The sequence below is a fragment of the Pelophylax lessonae genome (assembly GCF_965119305.1).
Source record: "Pelophylax lessonae genome assembly, chromosome: 3".
NCBI lineage: Eukaryota > Metazoa > Chordata > Amphibia > Anura > Ranidae > Pelophylax > Pelophylax lessonae.
This window is the reverse complement of record NC_138770.1, coordinates 489,110,096-489,131,174: the sequence shown is the minus strand read 5'-3', so window position 1 is coordinate 489,131,174 and position 21,079 is coordinate 489,110,096. Positions and strand designations below refer to the sequence as shown.

General features: G+C 47.8%; 1 protein-coding gene across 1 annotated transcript in view; it reads right to left on the bottom strand.

The window, feature by feature from the left end:
- The window catches only part of THUMPD2 (THUMP domain 2 tRNA and snRNA guanosine methyltransferase), a gene marked incomplete at its 3' end in the record, with an annotated part of 821,919 nt that overhangs the window by 150,071 nt on the left and 650,769 nt on the right, over nt 1-21,079 (bottom strand). The gene's annotated exons all lie outside the window — the stretch shown is intronic.

Here is a 21,079-nt window from a genome sequence, read left to right as displayed (position 1 = left end):
AACATGACCACCGTGGGTCCTGGCGTGGTCCCCGTGGGAGGTGTGGCATTTAAGGAAGCTGGATCTGCGGTAGGGTCAGCAGAAGAGACCAGGGACTGCACACATCCTGCCAGCTGGGTATACCCCTGTTGAAGGGATTTCACGGCCTGAGTAAGCCGCCAGATGCTGACAAATCTCATTCATCGGAGAGATCCCTCATGCAGGCTCGATCATGGCTGTGTTATACTGTCAGGATGGCAGGTGGAGCCAGACTAATAGAGAGAACTCTCACCTGATGAAAGGCTGTGGTAGCAGGGCTGGATGCCGGACACTAAGGTAAGTACTCTGATAAGGACACAGGTTCACCTGAGGTGCGGAGTCTAAGTGTTAGCTGGTTTTCACCAGAGCCCCTAGTGGTGGGGATGAACTGCGCTGCAAGCTAGCACCAGGTCGCGGTCCCCAGCATCACCCAGCCAGGCAGAGTGCAGGTTCCGATCCAGAAGCGGAAAAGCAGACAAGGGATAACCAAGAGAGTAGTCAGACGAGCCAAAGGTCAGGGCGGGCAGCAAGTAGCAAGGTCAAGAGGAAGCCGGGTCAAATAATCAGGAAAAAAGGGGGGTTTGGTGCAAACCAAAAAAACGCGCAAGTGGTTCAACCGTGTATATATGTATAAATATATAAATATATAATCAATGAATATAAACATAAAATTATATGTGAATATATATATTAATAAATATTAATCATTTACAGGAATTGCTTCCTTGTAGTGAGCGGCAACAAAAAAAGCAAGGTGCTGAACAATTGTTTAAAAGAAGGGTAGTGTCGCGCTCAAACATAAAAGTGCTTGTGCAGATAAATTAAACCTTAATTCAAAAATTTAAAAATTCATGATTGGTGACAATCTAAAAAATCAATCAATCTGTGCTCAACATTATAAAGTGCAAACAGTCCATATGCAGCATCAAACAGTCCACATCTCTTTGGTGTCACACAAATTAGCAGAGACTTGATGTTAGTGCAGATTAACCTTCACCACCACACTTCACCTAGTGATCTAGTAAGGTACTCCTTACCGGAAATATATGACCCCTTAATTATAGGGGGTCACATAGGCAATATCTCCACTCAGTACACACGATCCTCAGCTCCTCTGTTACACAGTGGGTAATCCAGCATCAAGCCCTTATAGTATAGCTCGGATCAGGTGACAAACATGGGTGGGACAAAAAGGAGACTCTCATGGTGCAGTACATCTAAACATATCGCTTTATTTAAAAAGTATTGCACTTACTCGAATCACCATAAAACAATCGCCTTTCTCATAAAAACATCCAGCGAGGGTTGTGAGCACTGCCGATCGCACAGCGCTCCTCTAACCCGGAAATGGCTACGGTCTCACGTTTCCCTTCCCGACGTACGTTTCGTCAGTACGACCTTCCCTTCCCGACGTACGTTTCGTCAGTACGACCTGACGTCATCAGGGGATCCCCTGATGACGTCAGGTCGTACTGACGAAACGTACGTCGGGAAGGGAAACGTGAGACCGTAGCCATTTCCGGGTTAGAGGAGCGCTGTGCGATCGGCAGTGCTCACAACCCTCGCTGGATGTTTTTATGAGAAAGGCGATTGTTTTATGGTGATTCGAGTAAGTGCAATACTTTTTAAATAAAGCGATATGTTTAGATGTACTGCACCATGAGAGTCTCCTTTTTGTCCCACCCATGTTTGTCACCTGATCCGAGCTATACTATAAGGGCTTGATGCTGGATTACCCACTGTGTAACAGAGGAGCTGAGGATCGTGTGTACTGAGTGGAGATATTGCCTATGTGACCCCCTATAATTAAGGGGTCATATATTTCCGGTAAGGAGTACCTTACTAGATCACTGGGTGAAGTGTGGTGGTGAAGGTTAATCTGCACTAACATCAAGTCTCTGCTAATTTGTGTGACACCAAAGAGATGTGGACTGTTTGATGCTGCATATGGACTGTTTGCACTTTATAATGTTGAGCACAGATTGATTGATTTTTTAGATTGTCACCAATCATGAATTTTTAAATTTTTGAATTAAGGTTTAATTTATCTGCACAAGCACTTTTATGTTTGAGCGCGACACTACCCTTCTTTTAACCGGTTGCCGGCCGCCGCACGACTATATACTGCGGCGGTCAGCCCCGGCCAGGCAGAGTGACGTATCGGTACGTCACTCGCCTGTCACTGACTTGCGAGCCTATCGCGGGCGGGCGCGCGCCCGCCGAGGCGCGCGCCCGCCACGGCTCGTTCACAGGCAAGTCAGTGCGTGTGACCGGCGGACTCGATGTCCGCCAGTCACACTGCGATCGCTCCTGTGAAGGGAGAAAGACAGAGCAGCTTGTGTAAACAAGCTGCCTGTCAGTTCTCCCTGTGTAAAAGTAAAGATCTGACCGTTCTACTATGTAGAACGGTTGATCTTTGCTTTTACACCAATAGGAATGTCCCTACACAGTAGAAAGCACGCCCCTAGGACACACTTAACCCCTCCCTGTCCAATAAAGTTAACCCCTTCCCTGCCAGTGTCATTTTTGCAGTAACAGTGCATATGTATAGCACTGATTACTGCAGTAATGTCACTGGTAACCCCAAAAGTGTCAAAAATGTCAGTCAAGGGTCCGATCTGTCCGCCGCAATGTCGCAGTACCGAAAAAAAAATCGCAGATCGCCGCCATTACGCGTTAAAAAAAAAAACGCCAAAAATGACAAAAATCTTTCTCTTTGTTAGTAAACGCGATAACTTTTGCGCAAACCAATCAAAATACGCTTTTTGCGATTTTTTTTACCAAACATAGGTAGCATAAAACAAATTGGCCGAAAAATGTTAAAAAATTTTGATTTTTACTTTTTTTTTGGGGAATTTCATATAAAAAAATGTGAAAAATATTGTTATTTTTGCAAAATTTACGCTCTTTTTTTGTTTATAGCGCGTGATCAAAAAATCGCACAGGTGATCAAATACCACCAAAAGAAAGCTCTGTTTGTGGGAAAAAAAGGACGTCAAATTCGTTTAGGTACAGCGTCGCACGACCGCGCAATTGTCCATTAAAGTCACGCAGTAAAAAATCGCAAAAAAACCCCTTGTCCTTTAGCAGCCAAATCCTCCGGGGCTTAAGTGGTTAAACAAATAATCAGGAACAGGAACACAGGATCACAAGGAAGAGCTGAAGATAACAAAGCAATTATCTGGAGTGACTGCTGTGTTTAAATAGGCCGTTTTTGCGCCAATTTGGTAGCCTCAAACTATTACAAGGTAGCCTCAAACTATTCCAAGGTAGTCTCAAACTATTCCAAGGCAGCCTCAAACTATTTTAAGGTGCCTCTTTGTATGTGCACAATTTCCAATATACTCTTCAATATCCATAGGCAATTTTATTTTATTTTATATTTCCCTATGTGTGAATTGTTAACACTGATGCTACATCCCCTTTGGGCTGTTGGGCTCTTGTGCTTGTAGGCGACGGCTGTCCTGACTCCGGGAGCTGCGATGTGTAAAGAGGGAGGCTCTGCCCCCTTGCTGTCCCCGCTCCTCCCCTATCTGGGACGAGCGGGTCCACCCTCACATCGGCGTCATGCTGCACCTCTGACGTCGCCCGTCAGTGCTCCCACTGGCGCCGCTACGTCAATTGCGTGCCCTACAACTGCGGGAGGGGGAGGTCCGCCCTCAGCGTTCCTTCCTCCACGAGGTCACGGATGTTTCCTGTCCGGACCCACCATTGCCCGCTCAACATGACGTTAGGATCCCAGGCGCACCAGCCAGCTTCGGGGATACATGGTAGGTTGGACACCAGATCCTCAGTCTCTCCTCTCTTCACCATCTAACCTTCCCCTTGGCATCCTCCTTCTTTGGGATAGCACCGTGTTATTCACCATTCCTCCCCCCCTCTCCAGGTAACCTGTCACCCCACGAGGTCACCTATCTCTTTACCACCCCTGCACACCCACTCTCGCTCTATGCACTTTGCATTTTCCTCACACCCACTTTTTTCTTTCACCTAGCTTGTATCCTTCTTACTTTTCACACTAGCTCTTTTTCATCCCACCTTTATCTCACACCATTGACAGCACTATGCTATATCATTATCATTTTTCTTTTCCTTTCACACACACAACAGATTTGGAAGGTCCACTCCCCATCATTCTCTCACCACCCACCTACCGCGGACCCCCCTTCTCTGGCTGCTCTCCATGGGACCCTTCAGCTCCCGGGTCAGGCTTCGGTCCGCCACCATTACACAGGAATCCAATTTCCATCTAGTTTCATCAACCTGTGAGTAATTTATACTCCTTTGTAACATCATCACCCCCTTTTGATTTGTATACTTTAGCCTTACATACTCCTATACATACTCAAACTTATTGTTCTTTTGTAGATACATTCAAATACATAGATCTCTGAAGAAGGGAGATGTAGCTCCCGAAACGCGTCAGCTCAATATGTATCAAAATCTACCATCATGGAACTACTATTACTGCATCTAGGCTATTATCCAAACCAAGTGGTTACACCAGGATACCTATCAGCGTCTAATATTGTACATGTTATTACACTATGCTATTACGGCCATTGAGCTATGCTATGTGATATTTTTTACATGCTATCATTATTCGCCAAACTTGTCCATACAATGTAATAAAATTATATATTGTTTTACATATTTATTGTGGTATTCATTCAATCTCCAGCCAATAGCACCAACCTCATACAAAGTCCCGCAGGCCATTTTCTCTGTGTTTATATGTGCAAGTGCATAGACGTTCACCGGTTTCCGGCGCCAGTGCGCCTGCGCATAGCAGTGGCTCCCTGACATGGCCACTCTGGAGGAATTTTCCCGCCTATCCATATTAAAATTTAATTATACAACATGCTACACCCTCAACATTGGTATATCGCAGGAGGTATCCACATGTAAGCAGAACTTTCCATTTACCATATTTATCGGCGTATAACACGCACTTTTTCCAACTAAAAATGGAGGAAAAAGTAGCAGTGCGTGTTATACACCGATATAAGAAAAAAAAATGTCCAGAAAGCACTAGCAGCGCCGAGAGGTAGAAGGGGGCGGGCAGCGCCGAGAGGTAGAAGGGGACGGGCGGCGCCGAGAAGGGAGGACCGCTGTCATCGGAAGTCCCGCCTCCTATGCCGACGTCAATCATAGGCAACGGGACTTCCGATAACAGCGCGTCCTTCCTTCTCCTCGGCGCCGCCCGCACCCTTCTACCTTTCGGCGCTGGATGCTTTCTGGACAAGTGATTTCTTTAGTGGCACTGGCGCTGGCGAGGCTGCAATAATGGGCGCTGGCGAGGCTGCAATTATCAGCGCTGGCGAGGCTGCATGTAAGAGCACTGGCGAGGCTGCATGTAAGGGGACTGGCGAGGCTGCATGTAAGGGCACTGGCGAGGCTGCATGTAAGGGCACTGGCGAGGCTGCATGTAAGGGCACTGGCGAGGCTGCATGTAAGGGCACTGGCGAGGCTGCATGTAAGGGCACTGGCGAGGCTGCATGTATGGGCACTGGCGAGGCTGCATGTATGGGCACTGGCGAGGCTGCATGTATGGGCACTGGCGAGGCTGCATGTATGGGAACTGGCGAGGCTGCATGTATGGGCACTGGCAAGGCTGCATGTAAGAGCACTGGCAAGGCTGCATGTAAGAGCACTGGCAAGGCTGCATGTAAGAGCACTGGCGAGGCTGCATGTATGGGCACTGGCGAGGCTGCATGTATGGGCACTGGCGAGGCTGCATGTATGGGCACTGGCAAGGCTGCATGTATGGTCACTGGCGAGGCTGCATGTATGGGCACTGGCAAGGCTGCATGTATGGGCACTGGCAAGGCTGCATGTAAGGGCACTGGCGAGGCTGCATGTATGGGCACTGGCGAGGCTGCATGTATGGGCACTGGCAAGGCTGCATGTATGGGCACTGGCAAGGCTGCATGTAAGAGCACTGGCGAGGCTGCATGTATGGGCACTGGCGAGGCTGCATGTATGGGCACTGGCAAGGCTGCATGTATGGGCACTGGCAAGGCTGCATGTAAGAGCACTGGCGAGGCTGCATGTATGGGCACTGGCAAGGCTGCATGTATGGGCACTGGCAAGGCTGCATGTATGGGCACTGGCTGCATGTATGGGCACTGGCGAGGCTGCAATTATGGGCACGGGCGAGGCTGCATGTATGGGCACTGGTGCTGGCGAGGCTGCATGCATGGGCACTGGCGAGGCTGCATGTATGGACACTGGGCTGATGAGGCTGCATTCGTGGGCACTAGTAAGACTACATTTAATTTTTAAAAAAATGTTCTGAGTTCAAAGCTGTTTATTTTAAATTTCAGCTTTTTTCCTGAAATTTCTGCCCTAAAATTTAGGTGCGTGTTATACGCCGATAAATACGGTAATTGGAAATCGGATGCAATTACCTATCTAGGCATTGAACTTCCAGTCGATATCTCAGAATTGTTCTATTTGAACTGTACACCTCTGATAACACAAATCTATATGCAGTCCTGGGACTGGAAGTACAGATTCTGGTTCGACAAAGCGGCAGTGCTTAAAAAAAAGTTTTGCCTTTTCTCTTGTAGGTGATGTAGGCAATTCTAAGTTTTCCTTATTCACAAATATTAAAAAAATGATTTAGGGTTTTTATGGAATAATAAAGCTTCAAGTATTCGCTCCAAGCACCTATCTCTGCTGAAGTCCAAGGGTGGGATTTTGTTATCGGTAAGGATGGGATTGGCCTACCAGATCTACAAAGACATTTTTGGGCCAGCCACATGTCTGGGATTGTAGATTGGTCAGTTAATGCTAAATATAAGGAGTTGGTTTTAGCCTGGAACAAGCGTTTTCAGAAATACCTCTGCTTTCCGCCCCTTGGTTGAAACCAAACCATTGGAACACTTCAATACTTGAGCACATGTTTATTATGGCGATGTTAGGTAGCTTTCACTCAGCATGCCTGATACTTGGCATCTCCTCAGTACCTGGTCCCCTCACCCCTCTTCATTCCAATCCAGATTTTGAGCCTGGAATGCTGTAGACCTTCTTGAGGCATATGTGGCCAAGCTCTCCTCCAAGGGGCCTTTCAATTCTTCCTCAAAGAAACCTTTCTGGATAGATCTGCTTTACTGGCCTGTTTCAGAGGCACTGATCACTTTCTGGTCCTATCGCCAGATCGCCATGTTTATTAGCATTTGAATCTATTTGTACCAGGCGCTCTCCACAGAGGCATTTGATCCATGACCTTTACACTCTAATTTGCCCACAGGTCTTCTCCAGATGACCCAGCGTATAAAGCATGGGAAGCAGACCTGAATGCCAGCTTGATGAAGAATCATGAGAGTGAATATGGCAGTGTACAATAGCTCTCTGATTGTAACATACAAGAAAATGCTTACAAGAGTCAAGCTAGATGGTACAAAGTACCAACACTTTTCCACACAATGTCAACAGCGCTTCTGGATAGATGCTGGCGGTGCCTCTCAAAGAAGGGCTCCTTCCTACACGTGTGGTGGGCGTGCGCAGTCCTCTCCATGTTTTAGTCAAAGGTACAAAGGATTGTTTCTAGTGTGACTGGAGATATCTTGCTGGCACAATACCTATTGCACTACAATAAGCAGGCACTACAGAGCTATTGTAAATCACTGACTGCATATATGTTAAATTCAGCCTGGCTGTGTGTCCCGACACACTGGCTTGATTCTCACCCTTCAAATTTGCGTGAATGGTTCCTCAGGATAAACAGGGCAGAGGAGATAGAAGAACTGATTCATATCACACAATGTCCTCCTTTATTAAAAACCTGGGCATGCTGGGTTCATTCTAAAACCACTGATTCTTATATACAGGTCATGTCACAGGCCGTGTGATACTTAAATGTGTGCATTTGGTCTGTGGGGTTTCCTGTGACCCAGAATGGGCATTTTTCAAGAAGGCATTAGCCTTTCAAATCTAATGAACAGCACTTTTTATAGTTTGTGGAGCTTTACTGGTGGAATTGTCCCCCCCCCACCCTCCCAGTCTCCCACTGGAGATGGGAAGCTCCTTTCCTTTATTTTTTTAAACTCCTTCCTCCTATCTATTTTCTACTCTCCCCCTTTCTTCCTTTTTTCATGTCCCACAGGACAATGCAACTTTGGAGATAAGCTGCTGAATAGGTATTGGACACATGCATCCTGTACTAGACACATGCATGTATACTTTTTTTTATATGGTTTATTTTTTTTTGGGGGGGGGGGGGAAACCCCTTGCTGTAAAAACTTGAAAAGTGTTTGGTGGAGTTTAGCTTTTGTTTGTCTCTTCCTTAAAGTGGAGCTATACTCTCCTTCTGCAGCGACGCGATGTCTCGGAGCTCCCCGCTGGCTGCTGACATCTTCAGTGGTATCAATCCTCTGCCATTTCCCAGGTTATGTCACTCCCGGTCATCTTGGAATTTCTGAACATCTACAGTGACATGTGTGTGAACGCAGCTCAGTAAACAGTACCGCAAACAGAATATTCAGGCGCTATATAGAAGCCAATCAAGAGAAATAATTAAAAAAATATAAGAACACTAAATGCCCACCGCAGCTGATAGGAACGCATAGAACACCAAAGAAGGTGCCAAAGCAAAAAAGGCCAACACAAACTTCCTCAATGTGTAGCGCTGGGGGATATGAGTTTATATAGCCAAAAACATGATGCTTGTGAATCTGCTGGCTGATACTTGTAGTCATGACGACAGCCTTGTGACAGACTGCCTCACACACCATCCATCATCCCCTAATTACACACCGGTGGATCCAGCTCCTCCTGAAGCTTCCGACATCATCCTGTCTCGCCATCTGTCCATCCTGGCCAACCAAACCTAGTCAGGGGACCAGCCCACAGCTTCAGGGGGAACAGTGGGCCTGCCGCTTCTCACAGCAGCTGACGTCCTCACAGATGCGCCACTAGCACATCCTAACCGCACACTTTTTTATTATTTTTTTATTTTATTATTCTATCAGGCATCACAGCACATGCAATTGCACAGAAAAACAGATATGCCTCATTTTTCCTAATTGCACCACCAACCGTAGATCTAAACATAATTTCTTCACATACATTTGCTTTACAACACACATTAAAATGCAAAAGTGTGAACAGAGTTTAAAGGAAGTGAAAAAAAAAAAATACAAATATTTAAGATTTTGCCCACATATTTTCACTTTTATTTGAACGGTTGAGATCATGTGGAACTGATAGATCACTATATGCCTCCATTTATATATATATATATATATATATATATATATATATCTCCACTATATGCCACTATATTAAAGACACCATATACAATCCAATATATACAGTACTGTGCGAAACTTTTAGGCAAGTGTTATAAAATGCAGTAAATTACGAATGCTTTCAATAATCGAAAGCAAATGAAGTGAAATCCAAATCAAAATTTGGTAGGACCACCCTTTGCCATCAAAACAGCATCAGTCCTAGGTACACTTCGTACAGTTTTTGAAGGAACTCAGCAGGTAGGTTGTTCCAAACACCTTGGAGATCTAACCACAGATCTTCTGTGGATTTAGGCTGCCTCTAATTCTTCAAAAAATGGGCAGTTTTGGGACTTTAGATGAGACACCGGTGAGCACTGGTCAGCGTCTCCATCCCTATACATAGTAAAGTTGAAAAGCAAGGGGGATTATAGAAGGTGTTTGGGAACCAGACGGTCCCCAGTTTGATATACTTACCCACCAGTCTGCTAATAAACCAAATATACCTGTCTAACAAATTGGGTTAAAAACAACAGGGGTTTAGTTAACACACATTTGCAAACGCATGTTTAGGCTGCAAGGCCAACAACAGGGCACCCTGTGTTGAGTAGTGTTAGGATGTGTTAGGACTGCAAGATACACAGGGTGCCTTGTTGTTGGCCTTGCAGCTTATACAGGTATATTTGGTTTATTAGCAGACTGGTGGGTAAGTATATCAAACTGGGCTTCCCACACACCTTCTATAATCCCCCTTGCTTTTCGCCTCTAATTCTTCTGTCTCTTCAAGTAATCCCAGACAGACTTCTAGGACTCCTTGTTCTTTAAGCCGGATGGTTCAACTTTACACTGGATAGTTCTTGATGAAATCAACTGTATGTTTGGGGTTACTGTTATTTTCTGTTATTATTTCTCAGCATTAAGGACTAACCAAACCAAATTAACCAAATCTCCAACATAATTTGCAGAAATACAGTCCCAAACTTGCAAGGAACCTCCACCATGCTTCACTATTGCCTGCAGACACTTATCACTGTACTCTTCTCCAGCCCTTCAGCAAACAAACTGCCTCTTACTATAGCCAAATATTTCAAATTTAGACTCATCAGTCCAGAGCACCTGCTTCCATTTTTCTGCAACCCATTTCCTGTGTTTTCATGCGTAGTTGAGTGGCTTAGCCTTGTTATGTCAGAGGTATGGCTTTTTGCCCCCAAATCTTCCATGTAGACCACTCCTTGACAGTCTTCTTCAGACAGTAGATGGGTGTAACAGGGTCCCACTGGTTTCTGCCAATTCTGTGCTGATGGCACAGCTGGACATCTTCTGATGTGGAGGGAAAGTAAGAATATGCCATTCATCTTCTGCATTAAAGAATATGTTAACCCAACATTTCATATTCCTGGTATGTGCCTGCTGTACCATGTACTTGTATAAAAAACATTGATTTTTTTTGTTACTCACTATAAAATCCCTTTCCCTGAGTTAATTGACAGAGACAGTGCCTTCTAATCTCAGCCATAGGGTTATAGCACCACTTACAGGAATAGGAAACTAGGCAGAAAAAATAAACTCTGCACCACCTATGGGCAGTCCTGGCCAATATAAATCCCCTCAACACCTTCTCTGCATAGTCACTCCAGTTATGTACAAGCAGTCTCAAAGAAAAAAAATCAGAGGGGTGGGTGCTAATGAGCAAATAGAATTGTGGTTAGCTGCACATCCATTAAAATCACCTTTATTTCAGCAAGCTCATTAAAACATATCCAAAAACACAAATAGAGGGGAACTCGTAGAAAGGGATTTTACGGTGAGTAACAAAACAATTCTGTTTTCTCTTTTGGTTGTTGAGGGACACAGTGTCTTCTATTTTGACCATAGGAGTTTCCCAAAGCAGTCCTCAAAAAGTGGAATGGTAAAAAAAACAAAGACCAAAACATGGAAAGACAAAACCAGGCCAACAGGAAAACAAGAGCCCAACCAGAATAGACACCCCCAGAAGGAACGGAAACCTCAAACAGCTGCCTGCAAACCTTTGCGGCCAAAACCCGTGTCTGAAGACACCAGGACATTCACCTTGTAAAATGTAATAAGGATGTGCACATGACTAGGTAGCCGCCTTGCAGATTTGAGGCACAGATGCCTGATGATGGAAGGCCCAGGAAGAACTAAGCCTCTGAGTAGAGTGTGCTGTTACGGCAAAGAGAGGAACCTGACCCTTAATTATTATTATTCAGGATTTCTATAGCGCCAGCAGTTTACGCAGCGCTTTACAATGTTAGAGGGAGACAATACAGTTACAATACAATAAAATACAAGAGGATTAAGAGGGCCCTGCTCAGAAGAGCTTACAATCTAATGGGGTGGGGCAGGTGTTACAAGAGGTTGTAACAGTAGGGAATGAGCTGATGGAAGATTAGTTGGCGGTGTGTGATAGGCTTCCCTGAAGAGATGAGTTTTCAGGGATTGCCTGAAAGCAGCTAGAGTAGGAGATAGCCATACAGGTTGAGGAAGAGCATTCCAGAGGATGGGAGAGGCCCTGGAGAAATCCTGGAGACAAGCATGAGAGGAGGAGACAAGGGAGCTTGAGAGTAGGAGGTCTTGAGAGGAGCGGAGAGGACGGTATGGAAGATATTTGGAGACAAGATTGGTGATGTAGCTCGGGGCAGAGTTGTGAATGGCTTTGTATGTTATGGTTAGTATTTTGAATTTAATTCGCTGGGCAATCGGGAGCCAGTGTAGGGATTGGCAGAGAGGGGAGGCAGACACTGAGCGGTTGGTAAGGTGGATGAGCCTGGCAGCAGCATTCATGATGGACTGAAGAGGGGATAGCCAATGAAGTGGTAGGCCTATGAGAAGGGAGTTGCAGTAGTCAAGGCGAGAAATAACAAGAGAGTGAATGAGTAGCTTGGTGGTTTCAGTTGTTAAAAAGGGGCGAATTTTAGAGATGTTGCGGAGGTGAAGTCTACATGTTTTTGACAATGATTGGATTTGGGGCTGAAAGGACAGGTCAGAGTCTAGGATTACACCTAGTACCCTGGCATGAGGGGAGGGATTGATGGTTACATAGTAGGTGAGGTTGAATAAAGACAATAGTCCATCCAGTTCAACCTGGTGTGTGTATCTGTAATCATCTCACATAGCCCTGAACGTTCTGATACTTGAGATGTACGTCTAAGAGTCTTTTGAAAGCCACCATACTTCCCGCAGAAACCACCTCTTGTGGTAGAGAATTCCACAATCTTGTAGCCCTAACAGTAAAGAACCCCCCACGTTGCCTGAGGTTAAAACGCTTCTCCTCTAATCGCATTGTATTCCCTCGAGTCCTCATGCAATCCCTTTGACTGAATAGCTGCATAACTAGTTTTGATGGAAAAGTCATGGAGGGGGGCACGGGCGGGGGAAATTACCAGCTCAGTTTTAGAGAGATTTAGTTTGAGGAAGTGGTGCGACATCCATGTTGATATGTCAGTAAGTAAGTTAGCAATGCGAGAGGAGACTGAAGGAGTGAGGTGAGGAGTAGACAGATAGATTTGAGTGTCATCGGCGTAGAGATGGTATTTGAAACCGTGGGCGGTTATCAAATGACCGAGGGAGGCAGTGTAGATAGAGAAGAGGAGGGATCCAAGAACAGAGCCTTGGGGAACATCCCACAGAAAGGGGCAATGGGGAGGAGGAGGTAGAGTTGTGGGTAACACTGAAGGAGCGCTGCGATAGGTAGGAGGAGAACCAAGATAGAGCAGAATCTTGGAGGCCAAGGGAACAGAGTTTATTAAGAAGGAGCGGGTGGTCTACCGTGTCAAAGGCCGCAGAGAGGTCAAGTAATAAGAGTATGGAGTAGTGGCCATTGTTTTTGGCAGTTAGTAGATCATTGGTCTTTTAGTAAGGCAGTTTCTGTGGAGTGCTGTGAGCGAAAGCCAGATTGTAAGGGATCAAGAAGGTTATTTTATCTGAGGTAGGAGCTGAGACGGTTGTAGACTAAGCGTTCTAGAAGTTTAGAAGTGAATGGGAGCAGTTAGATGGGTCTTAAGTTGTTCAGGTTGGTGGGGTCCAGTGAGGGCTTTTTAAGTATGGGAGTGATCTGCGCATGTTTTAGAATGGAGGGGAGGGGAAGGTGCCACTAGAGAGGGAGAGATTGAAGATGTGAGTAAGGGAGCATATGATAGAGTAAGATGGTGTCTGTAGTAGTTGTGAGGGAACAGGATCAAGGGAACAGGTGGTTAGGCGTCTGAGAAAATGTTTTTAACCTCTTAAGTAGTAGCCAGTTCAAAGGATGAGAGTCTTTGAAGTGATTGGCAATCTCTTGGGCAGTGATTGAGTTAGTGAGTAGAGGGGGTGGGGGACGAAGCAGAGAGTTAAAAGTTGAGAAGAGCCGACGGGGACTGGATGACAAGGTAGTAATAAGAGAGACAAAGTAGGCTTGTTTGGCAGCATGGAGGCATGAATTGTATGTATGTTTGGAGGGAAGATTTATATAGGGTGAAGTCCTGCAGGCATTTGGTTTTACGCCACCGTCGTTCAAAAGCACGGCAGTGTCTCTTGAGATTTCTACTCTTGTCAGTTTGCCAGGGTTGCAATGGTCGGAGCTTGATTCTGCGTGTAGTTAGAGGAGCAAGCGCATCAAGTGATGATGAGAGTGAGCTGTTGTAAACAGAGGTGGCCAGGTCAGGACAGGACAGGGGTGAAATTATGTCATGTAGGTGGTCAGTAGCAGAATAGAGGAGAGAGGGGTTAAAGCCTATACCTTAATGGAATAAGCTTGACTCACCGTCTTTCTAATCCATCTAGAAATGTTGTCAGAAGAAGCCACCACTCCTTCCTCAGCCAATCCGTAATCAGAAAAGGAATTCGACCTCCGAAAGGACTTTGTAGCGGAGAGATACACCTGAACTGCCCGAACCACATCCAGTGTGTTAAAGGGCAAAATGTTTTAACCACTTATCGCCAAATCACGTTCCTGTACGCCATTTGGCTATAAGCTGTTGCACTGGAGTGATGCCTGCAGGCATCACCCTGGGACTGTTGTTTAGAGCCAATGGTCGGCACTCTTGTAATAACAAGGCTACTTTTACAAGCAGAAACTAAGCAGCCTCTTGGTTGTTACTACAAGCAGCAGGAGGGGACGTCCCCCCTCCCGCCGCTTACCCGGGCTCTGCCATCCCACTGAAGACCCGAGTGATCTGCCGGCCGGCTAGCCGGGGACCCGTATTCTTAAAGGCTCCAGTTTTAAAAAATCAAAAGTATTAAAAAAAACAGATGGCGTTTTAAATGCTTTTAAGTGCAAAGGAGGGGGTTTAGGTTCTTATATACCCAGATCCCTCCATAAAGAGTAATGCCTCGTACACACGCAATGATTATCGGCCGACCGATCGTCCGACTTTTGTCCAGAGTGGTGTTTTGTTGGTTGGAATGTGCCTAGACTCAGTGTTGCCAACCCCCCCGGAGTGAAATTTACTGGCAGAACGCCAAAATTTACGGATGGCACCAATTTTTTACTGGCACTGCAAAAATGTACATAAAATAGCCGTTTTCAGTGCTAAACCGTGCAAATATGAATAATTAAGCTATAAACATGTAGATAGTGCTATTAGCAATGTGTTTAAGTTAAACAAAAGTCAGTGCCCACTTACATTATTGTATTCTCTCCCCCTTACATCAGTGACCCCCCCATCAGTCTGGTCTGGCGGCGCTGTCACTGACCTCCCCTTGGGTGCACTGTGCAGGGCTCAGTCAGACGGCTCTGGTCTCAACTCCGCAGGCCAGGGCCCCACACATCTGCATTGAAAGGGGGCACGCTGTGGTCAGTCTGCATTGAAAGGGGTCACGCTGTGGTCAGTCTGCATTGAAAGGGGGCACGCAGTGGTCAGTCTGCATTGAAAGGGGGCACGCAGTGGTCAGTCTGCATTGAAAGGGAGCACGCAGTGGTCAGTCTGCATTGAAAGGGAGCACGCTGTGGTCAGTCTGCATTGAAAGGGAGCACGCTGTGGTCAGTCTGCATTGAAAGGGAGCACGCTGTGGTCAGTCTGCATTGAAAGGGAGCACGCTGTGGTCAGTCTGCATTGAAAGGGAGCACGCTATGGTCAGTCTGCATTGAAAGGGAGCACGCTGTGGTCAGTCTGCATTGAAAGGGGGCACTCTGTGGTCAGTCTGCATTGAAAGGGGGCACGCTGTGGTCAGTCTGCATTGAAAGGGGGCACACAGTGGTCAGTCTGCATTGAAAGGGAGCACGCTGTGGTCAGTCTGAATTGAAAGGGGGCACGCTGTGGTCAGTCTGCATTGAAAGGGAGCACGCTGTGGTCAGTCTGCATTGAAAGGGAGCACGCTGTGGTCAGTCTGCATTGAAAGGGGGCACGCTGTGGTCAGTCTGACATTGAAAGGGGGCACACTGTGGTCAGTCTGGCATTGAAAGGGGGCACGCTGTGGTCAGTCTGGCATTGAAAGGGGGCACGCTGTGGTCACTCTGGCATTGAAAGGGGGCACGCTGTGGTCAGTCTGGCATTGAAAGGGAGCACGCTGTGGTCTCTCTGCATTGAAAGGGAGCACGCTGTGGTCTCTCTGCATTGAAAGGGAGCAGGCTGTGGTCTCTCTGCATTGAAAGGGAGCACGCTGTGGTCTCTCTGCATTGAAAGGGAGCAGGCTGTGGTCTCTCTGCATTGAAAGGGAGCACGCTGTGGTCAGTCTGGCATTGAAAGGGAGCACGCTGTGGTCAGAGACTGCAGATATGGTACAGGGGGGGTGGTCAGAGACTGCGGACATGGTACAGGGGGGGTGGTCAGAGACTGTGTACACAATACAGGAGATGGTCAGAGCCTGCATGGACATGGAAGTGCCCTCCTCACACACACCCCCTCACAGCAGTTTCTTCCTCTTTCCCCCTTCATATTAGCTCCCCACATCAGTGTCCTGCTCCTAAGTCCCTTTCACCTCTCCATAGCCATATCAGTGACATTACTGCAGAGTGAAGCTGTGACACTGCCTGTGGAGAGGTGAAGGGGGCACAGGAGCAGGACACTGATGTCCTCTGCCCCCTGACTCCAGTCTGCGCTGCCTGCTAGCTGAGTGTTGGAGGCTCGGAGCCCCACTCACCAGTCCTCTGCTCTTCTCTTCGTGTGCTCTGCGGCTGCCTCTGCTGTCAGTCTGCTGCTCTGTCCACTCCACCGACCACCACCATCCGTCCACTGTGTCCAGCATCTTCGACTTCTAGTACGGGCCTGCGGGAAAACTTAAATGACGGCGGGGGGCGGAGGCAGGGGCGGGCGCAGGCGGGCCGTGGCACTCCAGTGCGAGTCTGCGTCTCTGCGAGAGGAGAGAACACTCGCCTCGGGGTCGGATCTCCTGAAGTGCGTGCCGCGCATGCGCAGTTCTGATCTTGCCGCCGCCGTCATAGATTTACGGGCACTTTTCTCCTGCTACGGGCATTTACGGGCGGGAGAAAAGTGCCCTGTTTTTACGGGTTGCCCGTAAATCTACGGGCGGTTGGCAACACTGCCTAGACTGCACAAGTTTTTTCTCGGCCAACAAAAATCTACTTCAGAAGTGATGTCATGTGCTGGTTTACTTTCCGTGTGTTTTTTCTTCTCTGAGCATGCCCAGTCTTGCTCATCAGAATTTTGTCTGCCGAAGTGATTTGAAGTGAGAGCCAGTAATTCTTACTGGCCTGGCAGGAAGGAGATTGCAGAAAACGGAAGCAGGACTTGTGTGTGCGTGCTGCAGAGAGAAGGAGGAGGAGAAGGTGCTGCAGGGGAGCCGGTGCGGGAGATCTCGGGGAATCGAGGGGTCCGGTGACTGAAGGGGAGGATCATCTGAGCGGCGGCAGCAGCGGCAGAGGAGGACTAAGAGGGACTGAAGGACTGAGTACCCCCCCACCCCTCAGAAGAGCAGCGGCGTCCGGGCTAGAACCCCCCTCCCCCCCTGTAAGGAAGCGGGCGGCGAGCGGACCGATAACCCCCCTCCCTTGTTGCGGCGGCGGCGGTGTCCGGTGCTAAGACCCCCCCCTTGTTGTGGGCGGGAACCCCCCCCTCCTCACAGAGAGGAGCAGAGGAGACTAGCTGACAGGGATTGACCGAGGGAGGCGGGGTGCTGAGAGGAGACTGACCAACTCACCGTCAGGAACTGCTAGTGACAGGCATAAAGGGACACACACTAGGTAAGTAAGACTGGTGACTTAGATTGAACAGTGACTGAGGGGGTAGTGTAGTACCTGAGTATCTGTGAGTACCTAGTGCTACCTGAGTATCTGTGCGACTGAGTGTTGTGCGTCTGACCGGGCTGTGCGACTGAGGGTTGTGCGTCTGACCGGGCTGTGCAACGTAGTGTTGTGCGTCTGACCGGGCTGTGCGACTGAGTGTTGTGCGTCTGACTGGGCTGTGCGACTTAGTGTTGTGCTCAGAAACGCGTCGTGCATACCGTGCATATTCCACACACCATACATTCCCTGGTGACGAGGCCGCGTTCCAGCTTCCACCGCACATCGCAGCCGCTGCCTTAGACGCTGACCGCCGACTGCTGGAGGAGGTAGCCGGCTTCCTTTTCTCCTCTGATCAGCGATCAAGCTTCTGAATTGCTGCACACGAGTGGATGGCACCTCCCAGAGGAATTCCTGATGTCCATGACTTGACACAGCTCGATGACTTTGGTTTCTAGTGAGTTTATATCACCTATGCCTTGTTATTAATAAAGACTGTCTGCACTTAGAGCGCTCTCTCTTTTTCTTTTGTTGAGGGTTGTGCGTCTGACCGGGCTGTGCGACTGAGTCTTGTGCGTCTGACCGGGCTGTGCGACTTAGTGTTGTGCGTCTGACCGGGCTGTGCAACGTAGTGTTGTGCGTCTGACCGGGCTGTGCGACTGAGTGTTGTGCGTCTGACCGGGGTGTGCGACTTAGTGTTGTGCGTCTGACCGGGCTGTGCGTCTGACCGGGCTGTGCGACTCAGTGTTGTGCGTCTGACCGGGCTGTGCGACTCAGTGTTGTGCGTCTGACCGGGCTGAGCGACTGAGTGTTGTGCGTCTGACCGGGCTGAGCGACTGAGTGTTGTGCGTCTGACCGGGCTGTGCGACTTAGTGTTGTGCGTCTGACCGGGCTGTGCGACTTAGTGTTGTGCGTCTGACCGGGCTGTGCGACTGAGTGTTGTGCGTCTGACCGGGCTGTGCGACTCAGTGTTGTGCGTCTGACCGGGCTGTGCAACTTAGTGTTGTGCGTCTGACCGGGCTGTGCGACTGAGTGTTGTGCGTCTGACCGGGCTGTGCGACTGAGTGTTGTGCGTCTGACCGGGCTGTGCGGCTGTGAGTGTTGTGCGACTGACCGGGCTGTGCGGCTGTGAGTGTTGTGCAACTGAGTGTCAAGTGAGTGGAGCGGAATACCAGAGGGTGAGAAGGTAGCGTTAGAAAGCCAGGAAATAGCCACATAGGATAGACTTAAATCGCTGAATCCCCATTAGATTAGATTAGATTAGTAGGTACAATGCCCGGCGGGTGAGGAGATGCGACTCGGTGTACATCTTGTGATATGTATGCGTTCCTCAGACATGTGATCAAGGGCGAATACAAATGCGCAAAATGTAAGCACGTTGCTTCCCTGGAAGCTCAGGTCCTGAATCTAGGGAAGCAGCTGGCAACACTGAGACGAATGTCCATACCGGAGGAGAGCCAGGATCGTACCAGTCAGGTGCAGGCAGGGGTCTGCACAGAGGTGGGCGGAGTATTGGAGGTGCAGGCATCAGAGCAGAGTAGAGGGGTGACAGTTAGGAGGGTTAGAAGGGGACAAGGCAAGGAGGCTGATCCTGGGCTGGAGCACCCCAATAGATACGCCCCGTTGTGTGATGTTGGGGAAACCAGTCAGGGACCAGCATTGCTGGAGCAGAGCGACGCCCCTAGCTGCCAGGGGAAGAACTCCTCCAGTGAGGCTGGGAGAAAGGGAAAGGAAAGACAGGTGCTGGTGGTAGGGGACTCAATTATTAGAAGGACAGACAGTGTAATCTGTGACAAACAGTCTGTTGTTTGCCGGGCGCTCGGGTTCGGCACATCGCGGATCGGGTGAACAGATTATTGGGTGGGGCTGGGGAAGACCCAGCTTGTCATGGTACGTGGGTACCAATGACATAGGCAGAGGAAGATGGAGAGTCCTAAATGATTTCAGGGACTTAGGCGCTAAGTTGATGACTAGGACCTCCAAGGTAGTATTTTCCGAAATAAAAAAAAATCAAGAGAGCAGCCTAAAAACATCAAACGAGGATATATGTAACCGGTCAAAATTAAGAGGTTTGTATACCAATGCCAGAATCCTGGTCAACAAGATGGGAGAGCTGGAGCTGCTGATGTTTGAGGAGGACTTAGATTTTGTGGGGATAACTGAGACTTGGTTTGACAGCTCATGACTGGATGGCGACCATTCAGGGGTATTCCCTTTATCGCAGGGATAGAGAGGGTAAAAAAGGGGGAGGGGTATGTCTGTATATTAAGAACAGTATACAGGTAAATATGAGGGATGATATTAATAATGGAGCTATGGATGAGGCAGAATCCCTATGGGTAGAGCTTCAAAGGGAAGGCACGGTGGGGAAGGTAATATTGGGCGTATGCTATAGGCCCCCCAACCAGAGGGAGGAGGGTGAGGCGGACCTCATGTTACAGATAGGATTGGCAGCAAGGATGGGAAATGTCATTATAATGGGGGACTTTAATTATCCGGATATAGACTGGGCAGAAGGAACTGCGCACTCAGCCAAGGCTCGGCAGTTCCTAAATGTTTTGCAGGACAATTTCATGGGTCAGATGGTGAATGCACCGACAAGAAACAATGCGGTACTTGACCTACTGATTACCAACAATACAGACCTGCTCACGGATATAGAAATACGGGACAACTTAGGAAACAGTGACCATAGGTCAATTGGTTTCAGTATTAATTACAGTAATAGGAAACACAAGGGTAATATAAGGACACTGAATTTCAAAAGAGCCAATTTCCCTAAACTGCGCTCGCTGCTAGAAAATATCAAATGGGATAGAACCCTGGGAACAAAGAACACGGAGGAAAAATGGGAGTGCTTCAAGAGCATACTTAACAAGGGTGTGGGCCAGTGCATTCCACAGGGAAATAAATTTAAAAGAGAAAAACTAAACCCTGGGTGGCTAAACTCCAACATAAAAATGTATATTAGAGCTAAAGAAAAGGCCTTCAAAAAATACAAGACTGAGGGGTCATTGGCAGCATTTAAGCACTACAAAGAGTGTAATAAGAAATGTAAAGATGAAATCAGGGCGGCTAAAATAGAACAAGAGAGACATATAGCGGAGGAGAGTAAAAAGAACCCCAAGAAGTTCTTTAAGTATATAAACAGTAGGAAAGCGAGGCCAGAGCACATTGGCCCCATAAAAGATGATAAAGGAAAAATGGCCACTGAGGACAGAGAAAAGGCGGAAGTGTTAAAAAATTTCTTCTCTTCAGTCTTCACAAAGGAATCGGGGGGCTACACGAGCCTTGCTTGTATGGCCGAACTAAATAATACACCTCAGGAAGTGCCACCATGGCTAACAGAGGATAGACTCAGAGATAATCTAGAGAAACTTAACATAAATAAATCCCCGGGACCGGATGGCTTGCACCCGAGGGTCCTTAATGAGCTCAGCCAGGTGATTGCCAGACCATTATTCTTGATCTTTAAGGATAGTTTACAGACGGGTATGGTGCCAGCTGATTGGAAAAAAGCCAACGTGGTACCAATATTTAAAAAGGGGCCGAGATATATCCCGGGTAACTATAGGCCGGTCAGCCTAACATCAGTAGTCTGCAAAATTTTGGAGGGGATGTTAAGGGACCACATACAAGACTTTAGTAA